The sequence below is a fragment of the Lepus europaeus genome, chromosome 17 (genome assembly GCF_033115175.1).
Source record: "Lepus europaeus isolate LE1 chromosome 17, mLepTim1.pri, whole genome shotgun sequence".
Taxonomy (NCBI): Eukaryota; Metazoa; Chordata; class Mammalia; order Lagomorpha; family Leporidae; genus Lepus; species Lepus europaeus.
In genome coordinates, this window is record NC_084843.1 from 17,678,952 (window position 1) to 17,691,926 (window position 12,975).

Here is a 12,975-nt window from a genome sequence, read left to right on the forward strand (position 1 = left end):
GCTGTGGAAATCAGATACTGAGATGAATTAGGGGAGGAGGAGATCATTTAGAGGTCCATCAGAACTTACATTGATGGAGGTCAGTGCTATGGTATAGTAGGCTAAGCCTCTGCCTGTGGCGCCAGCATCCCATATGGGCAGCTGGTACTAGTCCTGGCTGCTCCTTTTCCAATCCAGCTCTTTGATAATGGCCTAGGAAATCAGTGGAGGATGGCCCAGGTCCTTGGGCCCCTGCACTCACATGGGGGAATCCAGAAGAAGCTTCTAGTTCCTGGCTTAGGATGGGCCCAGTTTGCAGCCATTTGGGGAGTGAACCAGTGGGTGGAAGACCTCTCTCTCTGCCTGTAACTCTGCCTCTCAAATAAATAAATAAATAAATCTTTTTAAAAATCCTTACCTTGTCATAAAGATGACAGAGGCACCAGTCTGAGCAGAGAGGAATTTTCTAACAGGGCCATCACCACTGTAATACAACCAGCACAAAAAATATTCATTCAGTTTGGAAAGAAAGAGAACTAGTGCAGGGGCCTAGGCACTATGGTTTGTTCTAACATGTAAAAACATTGCACTTCAATGGGGGAGACATGGGAAACTAGATCTAAGTGCCTCTTACATCATAGCCTGGGAAACAAGAAATGCAAATGGTGATATGGGGTCTCATGACTGATCCAAAGAAAAATGAAATTAGAGGTGAAGTAACTAGGCAAGGCACACTCTTGTTCTTCCAGCATTGGGGCAAGAATAGAGGTAGCAAATAGGCTTTATCTCCAGTACTGACCCTGACCAATTGAGGTGGTTGTCTGGAAAACTGTGTTGAGAACGATTCTCAGATCAGAGTCTCTGATTAGTGGAAAAAATACTGTGATTGATTAGTGATGTCTGCTGTGAGCAGTGAATATGGAGTAGCAAAATACACAACATATGTTTGTATCTTCAGGTGAGCACATTTGGTTATCAGCAAAGCACTTCATGACCTCTATGGAGATCATAACATTTTACTGTAGAAATGTGATTCCTCTGCACATTTTGTAATTCTTTGTTTTTGTTGTTTTCCTTCAGCATTCTATAGATTTTTGTTTATTTAAAAATTATTATTTTATTTATTGAATGACAAATAGGGGGAGAGAGAGGTAGATAAATATATAGATACATAGATAGAAGACAGATCTTTCATGGGTTGCTCATTCCCCAAATGCCCACAACAGTTGAGATTGGGCCAGTCCAGGACTCCTTGTGGGTTTCCCATACTGATTGCAAGAACCCATATACTTGGGCTATCATCTGTTGCCTCCCAGGCACATTAGCAGGAAGCTGGGTTGGAAGAAGTGGCAGGACTGAAACCATGCACTCTGATATGGGATGTGAGTATCCTAAGTGGCTGCTTAACCTGCTATGCTACAATGCCGGCCCCTGTTAATTTAAGGGACATGCTTCTTATCTTAGCTGTGCTAAACGGAACTGAAGAGAAGCCTATAGACCACTCTTGGCCAGAGTGTTGAGGGTGGAAGCCTGCGCCTGGAGTTGGGGCATGACTGACACAAGAATTAGGAACCTAGGGCTGTGGCCAGGGTGTCTTACGTAGCTGGACCCTCCTCCTCACCTCTCACTCAGGCCAGCACGTTGCTGGTTTTCATTTAAAGATCACTGCCCTTTTATCCAACACGTGTCAGCCAAAAGCTTGTCTGTGTTTTGAGCTTCTCATGTTTTCCCCTTTCTCTGAATCCACTCCCATCTTCATGAAAGTTCAAGTTCAAAGGCTCCAGTTCTTGAATCTCAAAGACAGCTCTGGCTGAGACCCTGAACAGTGGTCTTGTTTGGGTCGGGCTAGAGGGTTAGTAGGCTGTGACTTGGCCAAATGTAACCAGCTAATGACCGTGACAGCCTTCAAGAGGGCTTTTCAGTCATTCTCCTGGGTCAGTTTAGCTGGTGGTTTTGTTTACAAGAGGCCTTGGGTACGACACCAGGAGAAGGGAGGGAGGGAGGAAAGGATGAGGCGGTGGGTGTACTGCTGAGTCTTCTCGTGGGAGAAGGGGTTTTCTGTGTTGGAACTTCAGGAGGCTCAGAGTGGGAGGGTGGGGAAGAGTCCCTGTAAGTTTGGGGGATGCCCTCTGGCTCCACCCCCCACGCTCAGTGATGAGACTGGAGGGGCTCCCCAGCAGCTGGGCCTTTTAGTTTCTCTCTCTTGAGTCCAAAAGTTCTGCCCAGAGTCCTTTCTTCACAATCATTCCAGTTCTTACCCTTTCAACGATACTTGTGTCCATGGGGGCAGGTATTCTACCCAAATGCCTGGGGTTGGAGGTGGACACCACACTCACATCCAGGATCTGAGTCCTGTCTCTGCTCTCTGGTAATTTAAGTCTTGTGTTCAGTTCCCTCACCTGCTCAGTGCTAAGTGATTTTGACATTGCCTTCCTCTCTCTCTCTCTCTCTCTCTCTCTCTCTCCCCCTCTCCCTCTCTTTCTCTCTCTCTCTCTGTGTAGAATTACTGTTAACCCTTTCCCAGCAGGGCCATCAGGGGAAATCCCTGTTTTTCCTTCTCTTGCTGTTCCCTAGCTTCCAGCACTTTCCACAGTTGACAGTCAGTGGGAGTGTGAAGCCTCTCGAAGGAGGAAGAGGTCACAGAAAGTCACTATGCTGCCCAAGCGGGTTGTGAATCTGTTTTGGGGAGGGAGCAGGTTTGACTTAGGAGTTGGGGCCTGGGAGTGTTGAGGAACAAGGCTGCAGGGCCCTAACCCCAAGAATCTTGTGCTGCTTTCTCTCCTATTGTTGATTCAAAAGTTCAAACCCTACATGGCAACATGGGCGTCAGGAATCCAACATAGTTCTGGATTTGTAATGTTCTTTTGGAAATATAAAATAGCAACTAGTTAAACATTCTTTTTGTCTTTCTTAGGGCGTGGAGTGGTGGTGGGGACACCTGTGCTTTGCTGGTGTCATTGTCACAGCTCCAGCTGTGGGAATTTCTTCCTTGACTGTAGGAGCCCAGCTGCCTTCCCTGGTCACCGTATCCTTGCCTGACCCAGGCTTCACTTCACCTGGGTCTCAGGGGTGTCATTTGCCAAATGAAGATTGTGGTATAAACGATCTCTAAGGACACCTCTTAGTGTTGATCTTATTACGTTATAAATAGAGTTGATGCTTCATTAAAAAATAATTTCTATGTCCAGGAGTCTGTGTTATTTCTTGTTGAAGAAGCTATCAAATGCCAGCTAGACACGCTGTAGCATTTTGCATGGGAAACAATTAGTTCTCTGTGCCTGTCTAATCTGCCAGCTCGGTGGATGGAGGGAGAGGAAGTGTAGCCTGGAGACTGAACCATAATGCTCTTGGGAATTTTTTTTCCCCTATGAAGGGATACACTTCTAGGAGGAAAATGTGTGAGAACGTACGGAACATTCCATTCCAGTATCATCTGGCGCCTGTCCCACCATTGTTAGGGGAATCTTGCAACAGGGAAATCTTTGTTCCTGGAGGCGTTTCATGGCTCTCTTCTCCCTTTCAGAAAGCCCCCTTTAATGCTCAGCAGGAAAGGTCCCTGAGGTCCCCCGTTTCTCCACAGCCAATCCTTCTCCCCTCTTCTCAAGGCCCACAGAGAGAAAGGTCTGCTCTGGCTTCCGACAGAAAAGCTCTTTTCAGGGCTGGGTGGGAGGGCAAGGGAAGTTCATGGTGCAAGTGGCAGCTTTCCAACTTCTGAAACAGCCTCTTGTGTGGGAAAAAAATACAAGAAACGGGAAGGGAAAAAAATGCAGCCTCTATCGGATCTGTAGGAGGGTGGCAGGGGGCAGAAGCAGGGATCGTGGCGGAGCTGAGTATTTCCTATTGGCTGTTTTAGACCCTGCTGCGCCTGGCTGCTTCCACATCTTCAGGGAGGTGGGGGGGCTGGATTCAAAGCAGCAGCAAGTTGGTGAGTTGGTTCAGCAACCAGTGCCTCATCTTCTCGGTTCACCTGTTGAGTGGCAAGAAGGAAACCTTCTCATATTTCTTACATGTGACACATCTGAGATACCATCTGCTTGAACCCCGTGGCTGCCTAGTGGAGACTGTGGGAGCTTTTGGGATAGTAAATTCTGAGGGTTTGAAAACACACAGAGAAACAAAAGTCTGTCTTTCTCTTACTGGTTAGGAAGAAAGTCAAACCGTTCCTAGCAGGATACAGCTGCATATTCTTGGGGACCATTGAGAAGGTACGGATCATGATTGGCACCTGCTTGTCCCTAGCCCCATGCCCCTGCCCCAGGAGCACCACCCTGGCCTCCTTGCCTTCTGGGGACCCTATGCAAGGACTGAAGGGCTTCACCCTGGATCTGGCCTGGAGAGGCCAGGTCTTCTGTTGGGTGTGTGACTGAGCAGACCTGGGCTCAGGGAGCTCAGGGAACTCAACCCCATCAGCACCAGTATTGAGGGAAGCCCTTGGATGTCAGCTTTGGCCTGAAACTTCCTGTGAAATCCATCCTGAGATCTCAACCAGTAAGTGATGGTCTGCATGTGAGATTCCTGGTTTGACGTGGATGGTGCTACAGTCCATTCTCACCTTCTAGAATAACAGAATTTTCTTTTTCTTTTTTTAAATTCAGAGTTACACAGAGAGAGGGACCGACAGATCTTCTTCCTAAATGGCTGCAAAGGTCAGGGCTTGGTCAGGCTGAAGCCAGGAGCCAGGAACTTCATCTGGGTCTCCCATGTGGGTACAGGGACCCAAACACCCTGGCCATTTTTCTGTTACTTTTCCTAGGCCATTAGGGAGCTGGATCAGAAGTGGAGCAGCTGGGACACAAACCGGCACCCATATGGGCTGCCAGCACTGCAGGTGGTGGCTTTACCTGCTACACCACAGTGCTGGCCCTGTTAAGGGCCTTATTGATTACCACTGCCTTACTAGGGAAACTTTGAGGCTAAGCTGGCAAAATGCTTCCAGTATAGTCACTTCTCAGTGTTAGATGCTTCCACTTAAAGTCATTTCTAAGTGTTACCAAATGTGGGGCATTGTTTGAAGCACTTGACAAACATCATACCAGTTATATCTTGAAGCAATCCTGTGAAGTAGGCAATGATAGCATCCACATTTATCAGATGAGGAAACCAAGGCTTTTGAGTTCAGGCTGATAAGTAGTTGCATCAGGTTTAGGAGCTTAGAGAAATCTAGCTTAAGTGCCTCTGCCTTGATGCCATTGTATCTTTCTTAGCAATGAAATGGAATTGACTGGAAGGTGGAGTTGGGAGGGACTTTAGTTTTTATTGGTGAAGAAACTGAGACTCAGATTTCACAGTGGGTACGAGGTCACCCTATCATGATATCATGGGGCAGAAGTAGGCATCATGGCAGAGCTGAGCATTCCCTGTTGGCTGTCTTGACCCTGCTACATACTGGCTGCTTCTATGTCTTCAGGGAGGTGGAGGGGCACTGATGGTAGTAACCCTATCCATGTCCTAATGGTGCTAGCTCAGTGACTTTGGGCAATGTTGGAGTTTGGATGCCCCCAATGGCCTGAGTATTGGGAGCTTGCTCTCCAAAGCCTTATCTTAATGGTTAATGGATGAAAGGTGACATGATCTAATTAAGGCACCTGGGATGTGGGCGCAGTGGGAGGTCTTTCTGTGTCTGAGTTTTTGCCCTGTGGAGACTGTTCTGCAGGGAGGGTGGTTATGTAAGCCAAGCAAGCTTCCTGTCTCCCTCTGCTTCCTGGCTCACCTGCTATCTTCCCTTCACCATGCTGCAGCCTTGGCCAATGCTTGAACTCATGGGGCCATCTGACCTTGGACTGTGAACCTCCAAACTGGGAGCCAAAATAAACCTTCTCTCTCCTAAGAAGCTCCTCTCAGGCATTTTGGTTACAGTAACAAAAAGCTGAGTAATACAGGCACGTTACTTAACTTCTCTCTGCCTGTGTTTTCTCAGCTTAAACAGGAATGACAACAATATTCACCCCGTGGCATTCTTGTGAAACTTAAATGAGATAATCCTTATAAAATGCTCAACACAATAAACATTAGTTATTTTGTGGTTATTGTTTATAATAGTAAAAAATCAGAAATTTCCAGGAGTGAGCATCCGGCCCAGTGGTTAAGGTACTGCTTGTGAGGCCTGTATCCCGTGTTAAAGTCCCGACTCCACTCCAGATTCTAGCTTGCTGCTAGTGCCGGCTTTGGGAGACAGTGATGGTGGCTCAAGTAGTTGGGTCCCTGCCACATCTGTGGGAGATTCAGGTTGAGTTCCTGGCTCCTGGCTTTGGCCTGGCCGATACTGGTAGCTGTGGGCATCCGGGGAGTGGACAGCAGATGGGAGACCTGTCTCTGTCTGTTTCTGCCTCTTTTCAAATAAATAAATTTTTAAAAAGATGAGGTTAAATAGAAATTAGGCTAAAAAGACATTGGTTAAATAAACAAGCATATGTAAATACACTGACATACATATGTGTTGAAATGTATATATGACTGCATAATTGAATCAGCTATAGCTCATTATATATACAATATATATAAGATGCAATGCAACGAATACAATAAGGTGCTATAAGCCATAATTTGGCAAGATAAATACATGGGAAAATGCTCATAATTTAATATTTGGAGAAAGAAATAGGTCACAAAACATTGTAGATAGTATGATTCAAAATTTAAATTACACCCCATATACATTTCTATCTATCAATCTAAAACTATATCAAAATACTAATAATTATTCAGTTAATATCTTCTGGAGAGAGATTTATGGGTAGTTTTTACTTCTGGTTTATATTTTCCCTCACAACTCCAATTTTCTGCAATAAATGAATACTTTCAAAGGTAAGCAGTGCCTAGAAATAAGAGTTTTGTCACACCCGGTGTTTCCTTGATTTGTGACCTTTATTTCTGCGGGGACATTTATGGCTCTGAGTTCCCTTTCACACGCCCATTCCCTATCTGCCAGCCCCGTCACAAGGGTGCCTGCTCAGGCCTGGAGATGTCCTTGAAGGCCTTCTGTCCTGGGCACGAGGTGGACATGCTCTCCCAGGACCATGTGGCCCTGCAGCCTGGCGCCAGGGAGCACTCGGTTTGTCGGCTGGCCCTGTCCTGCTTGTTTTTTGATTTAATTACTTTCAAGGTGAACTCAAGTGTTCTCCCCTAGTTTTGTATTTTAATTCGGTTATTTGTTCTTGGTCCTGACAATCTTGTCTGGAGAGGCAAGCCCAGAGCTGGCGCAGGTGCACAACCACAGGAGGTTTCAGGAAAGTGGCCCTGCCCCGAGAGTCTTAGGCAGATCTACCCTACCACGTGGTGTGGGAGTGGGTTATGCTCCCTCCCCAAACTGACCTTAAAATTCATAAAATTGTATCATCACAATACTATGTTTCAATCAAAGGAAAAATTAAAGTTTTACATCATCCTTTAGGAAACAGCAAAAAAAAAAAAAAAAAAAAGAAAAAAGAAAATTCAGCTACAAAACGGGACCTGCCCTCCTGACAGGAAACCCATGGCACTCAGTTCGAGAAGCAAGGGTCGGTGATTAGTGATGCCATGTGCAGGGTCTGGGAGGCCAGGATAGCTTTGCCCTGCACTTTCCCCATGTGCTTGCCAGAGAGGGTGAAGGCCGACCTTTCCCATCCTTCAGACAGAAGCAGCTCCAGAGAAGTTTGCCCTGGACAGTATCAGCCACTCCTTATGCAATAAATCGTGGTGCATTGTTTGCTAGCGGGATTTCTCTTTTTTCTCCAGCATATTCAAGACTGTCTTCAGAGGAGCTAGGAGGTGAGGAAAGCCAGTACTGGGTCTGCTGTCACAAATCACAGGTGTCCTTCCTATCCCAATGGCTGGAAACCTGAGGTCCAGACAGAGTCGTTAGGAGGACAGGCACTAAGCGTCGTCGTCCTGGACTGGGTGCAGTGCTATGCAGCCTTCCCACCCTGTGCCCTAATTCTTACAGCCCTGTGACGTAATGAGGATCTTCTCTGTGTTTCAGACAAGGCATTGGAGGCTCAGAGAAGTCATTTAGGCTCCAAGAGTCACACAGTCAACAGAGCAGAGACTTGCTCCCCACTCAGAGCTCAACATGACCATAAGCTAGGGATCTCTCTCTCCATATTGTGGTTCCTTCAATAGGCTCACAACCTCTCGGGATCTGGGACATAGGAGTTTGTAGTACCAAGTGCTTCACTCTGGGAACAATGACCTTGTAATTTTTTTTTTTAATTAAGACAGGCAGAGTTAGACAGTGAGAGAGAGAGAGACAGAGAGAAAGGTCTTCCTTCCGTTGGTTCACCCCCCAAATGGCTGCTACGGCCGGTGTGCTGCGCCGATCCGAAGCCAGGAACAAGGTGCTTCCTCCTGGTCTCCCATGCAGCTGCAGGGGCCCAAGCACTTTGGCCATCCTCCACTGACTTCCCGGGCCACAGCAGAGAGCTGGACTGGAGGAGGAGCAGCTGGGACTAGAACCTGGCACCCATATGGGGTGCCAGCGCTGCAGGCAGAGGATTAACCAAGTGAGCCATGGCACCGGCCCCGACCTTGTAATTTAAGTGAGAAGGAATTGCTTTTGCTCTCTTGCTCAGAGGCTTTCTTGGGTGGAAATGAAAGGCGGAGTATGGGTGAGTGAAGGGTGTAGGGGCTTTGAGGGAGGGAGAGTGTCGGTGTTACAGTGTTCTGGAGCATTTTGTTAGTATAGCACTTGAATTATTTTCATATTCTACTTTCCCACCTATTACAAAACAAAAAAACTAACCTATCCTCCCACGAGAAAGACTGCTGTCACTCCAGGCAGAATGCAATTCGAGAACAGCCACAAATTACCTTGCTTTCCAGAACTTGTCCAGGGCCATTCTGATGAGTAACAGCTGTGGAATCAGAATTCTGCTATCCCAGTTTTCTTTTCTTTTTTTTTTTTTTTTTAAGATTCTTTATTTGAAAGTCAGAGTTATGCAGAAAGAGAAAGAGAGGCAGAGAGAGAAAAGCTTTCCATCTGCTGGTTCACTCCCCCAATCGGCCACAAAACGGCCGGAGTTGTGCCCATCTGAAGCCAGGAGCCAGGAGCTTCGTCCAGGTCTCCCAAGTGGGTGCAGGGGCCCAAGACTTCGGCCATCTCCTACTGCTTTCCCAGGCCATAGCAGAGAGCTGGATTGGAAGTAGAGCAACCAGGACCCGAACTGGCTCCCATTTGGGATGCCGGCACTGCAGGCAGTGGCCTTACCTGCTATGCCACAGCACTGTCCTCCCCCCACCTCCCAGTTTTCAGTTCCAAATTGTGTATCATTGCCATTTTTTTTTTTTTTTTTGGACAGGCAGAGTGGACAGAGAAAGAGAGAGACAGAGAGAAAGGTCTTCCTTTGCCATTGGTTCACCCTTCACTGGCTGCCGCAGCCGGCGCGCTGCAGCTGGCGCATCGCGCTGATCCGAAGCCAGGAGCCAGGTGCTTCTCCTGGTCTCCCATAGGGTGCAGGGCCCAACCACTTGGGCCATCTTCCACTGCACTCCCGGGCCACAGCAGAGAGCTGGCCTGGAAGAGGGGCAACCGGGACAGAATCCGGCACCCCGACCGGGACTAGAACCTGGTGTGCCGGCGCCGCAGGCAGAGGATTAGCCTATTAAGCTGCGGTGCCAGCCTCATTGCCACTTTTAAGATCTGGCCTTTGAGTATTGATTCAAAGGGGAGTCCAGCTGGGAAGAAGGACTTGAGCCCCTAAGAAAAACCCAAAGATGTTAGACCAAGGAGATGAGTAGACCCAGGCTTCAAAGTCTGCACCCAGCACACTTCCTTCCCTTCCTTCGTAAAACCATAGAGCAGATGGTTGTCCAGGAGGTGCTCGCTCAGCACTGGTTTCTGTGTGAGTGAGCTTCTACAATATGCTTGGGGAGTGGGTCTTAACACTGAGAATCTGCTGAGAGCTGGGGTCTCTGTGGCAGACAAATGAGCAAACGGCCTCCAAAACACTTACATGTACCTTGAGGGGCTGTTGGGGCTGTTGTGATCATCGAAGTCATGGGCCCAGGGGAAGGGCCTCCAAGCAGACAGTAGAGCTCTTGTTGTCATGTTGCTCACAGCCTACTTGCTGCTTAACCCTTCCATGTCACAGCCCCTTTCATTTAAAGACTGACAGAGGTGTTAGTGAAATACAGTGTGCTTCTTAGTACAATGCAGAGGTCTCAAAGATACACTTAGCACAAGCTCGGTCCCCCTTGTGGCCTTTGTCCAGGAGCAAGTGCAGATACTCATACAAAATATGGCAATTTCAAGACCCCTGTGAGTGGGATAGCTGAGGAGGATCATGGGTATTTGGGGCAGGGAGGACACCTGGCGGGCTCAGGGAGTGCTCGGGTGGAAGGAGGTGGGGGCTGAGGCTGACTTCCTGCTGTTGGCTTCTGTGACCAGGATGCAGATGGAGTAAGCAGGACCCTGAGCAGGGTATGGTACAGGCAGTTGAATCTCTCCCCCTAGCACCCAAAAACCAACATCACTGGAAGGAATTGCAGAGTAGGGAGGGGCTACGGACGCAGAGGGACCTGGTAGGAACCTTGGCTGTACCAGTCACTGCCTGGCTGTCTTCAGGTCAGTTCCTTAATCTCCCTGGGCCCCTGTTTCCCCAAAGAGCTGTCAGAAAAATTAGAAACAAGATGAAATACAGTGTCCATGTGGGTGCTTAACAGTTAAGTCCTGCTAATTATTACCTCTTTAAGGAGAAGATACGTTAAAGGCCAGGGCAATGTTAGCTCCTCCAGCCTGGCCCATGTCTGCCCCACATGCTCAGGGCAGTGACTCATTCCTTCAAGTCCATTGCACCAAACAATTCTTGGAAGGGTGAAAGGGCAGTGCACCTGAAAACGTGAACTGTCCTTTTCCTCACCAGCAGGGGAGTCGGCTTGAGCAAACTACTTAACGCCTGTTCCTCAGTTTCCTCTGCATGATGGGGGAAGATACAAGTTAGCTGTGGGGATAGTGAAACACGGAGAAACAGACAGCCATTGTGAGTGATCCACAACGTGCCTGTTGACATCGTGGTGAGCGGACCGAGCTGGATAGAAGCATGTGGAGCAAGGCCAGGCAGCCTGGAGGTCCTCTCTGAAGGTAGAGATAGTGCATGAGAAGAGGTGGTCAGAGCAGACGATTTCCTATCATCTCTGTCCCTGGGCTCACTGGTGTGAAGGGAGAAGGTGAATGTCAACCCAGAGCCTGCTGGTTTCATCCTCACACAGCCCCGGGTGGTCTGTACATTTATTCCAGTTCAGAGCTGATCAGACTGAAGCACAGGAGAGCTCCTCCAGACCCTCACAGTCAGGTCTGTCCTGGGAGGTGACAGTAGGAGGCTTTATACAGGAAGTAGACAGAGAAGGCAGGTCAAGTGGGGGAGAGAAGGCAGCTCAGAGCTATTCCAGCATCCTGCTTGCAGAGACTTAGCCTTTCATGGAGCTCTGATAGTCCAGAGCAAGAAAGGGGTACACAGAGATGGTCTAGATTGAGTTCTCTTTCAGGGTGGGTGGGAGTTTGATACAGCAGTGAAGTTGCTGCTTGGGATACCTGCATCCCATATCAGAGTGCCAGGGTTTAAGTCTCAGCTCCTCCACTTCCAATCTAACTTCCTGCTCATGCACACACCCTGGGTACAGCAGGTGTTAGCTCAAGTGCTTGGGTCCCTGCCACCTATGTGGGAAACCCAGATTGAGTTCCTGGCTCTTACCTTCAGCATGGCTGGAGCCAGGAAGTTGCAGGAATTTTGAGTAGTAAACCAGTGGATGGAACATCTATCTCTCTCTGTCGCTCTGCCATTCAAATGAAAATGAAAATAAATAAAGAATTTTAATTTCTCTTTTAAAATGAAGAAATGGAGGCTTATATAGTCCAAGACTCAACTAAACTCATGGCTACAAAGTGAAGGGGATAGGCTAGGATCGAGCTCTCTGAACCCTAGGCTAGCCTGGCCTTTTACACCATAATTCCATGTAACTGTGTGTGCCTGTGTGTCTGACAAGGAAAGAGGAAAATCACTTTTGAGTTCATCACTCAACTGAGAGGCTCAAAGGCCATGGAAAACATGCTGGAATTTTGAATGTCTCTGGAATGATCTTTGTGTAACACTGATAGGTTGCCTTAATTGCCAGGACGTGGGTGGTGCTTGGGGAACAGAGTCAGGCCAGCTACAGAAAGCTTGATTTTCACATGAGCCCAGGATGTGTTGCTGCAACTGAACTTTGCCACTTGTGTGTCATCAGTTTTGACAGATGCCACCAGCCCTCAGAGCCCGAGTGAAACTTGGAACTGAAGCTGTGTCCTGAGAGGTCAGGGGAGTAAAGTGCAATGCACGTACACGGTGCTGTGGTGTGAGTTATGCCAAGCATTCATTCGGTGAACACCTGTACAGTGTCTCCTCTTCCTCCGGGTTGGGCTCTGTCAGAGACCTGCCTATTGGAGGGAGATGGACCCCAACATTAGGAACTGTAGAGAAAAGCAAAGCAGTGGGATGTCCCAGTGAGTTCCAAGAGTGGGAAGTAGAGTTCAGAGTAGGCCCCACTGGGAAGATACACAAGGGTCTGCAAAAGTTCATGGAAAATGCTTATTATAAAAAAAAAACTATGCCTGGATTCCATTTTTAACACCCAAATAAATTGTCTTTTAATTCTACTTTCCATGAACTTTTTGAAGCATTCTTTATCTATGAACACATACAATATGAGCTCTGTCTTCATAACAAGTTTTGGTTTTTTTTTGACAGTTTTATGAAAAATTCAAATATCTCCCACTGAAGGCAAAATTACCAATGTTAACTTCAACAATGTAAGTAATAGTTTTACAGTGTGGAGAGAGAGCATATGTGATTTTTGTCTTGTTAGGAGTTAGCAGGAAGGCTAGCGATTCTGAAGGATGTCAGCCAGAATTACAATGTGTTGGGTCTTAGTCCACCCGTACAAGGATGGACTGGGTCCGAGGAAAGGTAAGTGTGCCGCTCGCCCGTTCCCCAGCCTCCCGGTCCCAGAGACAATCAGACGCAGCGGGGAGCCAAGTCTAGCAAGGAC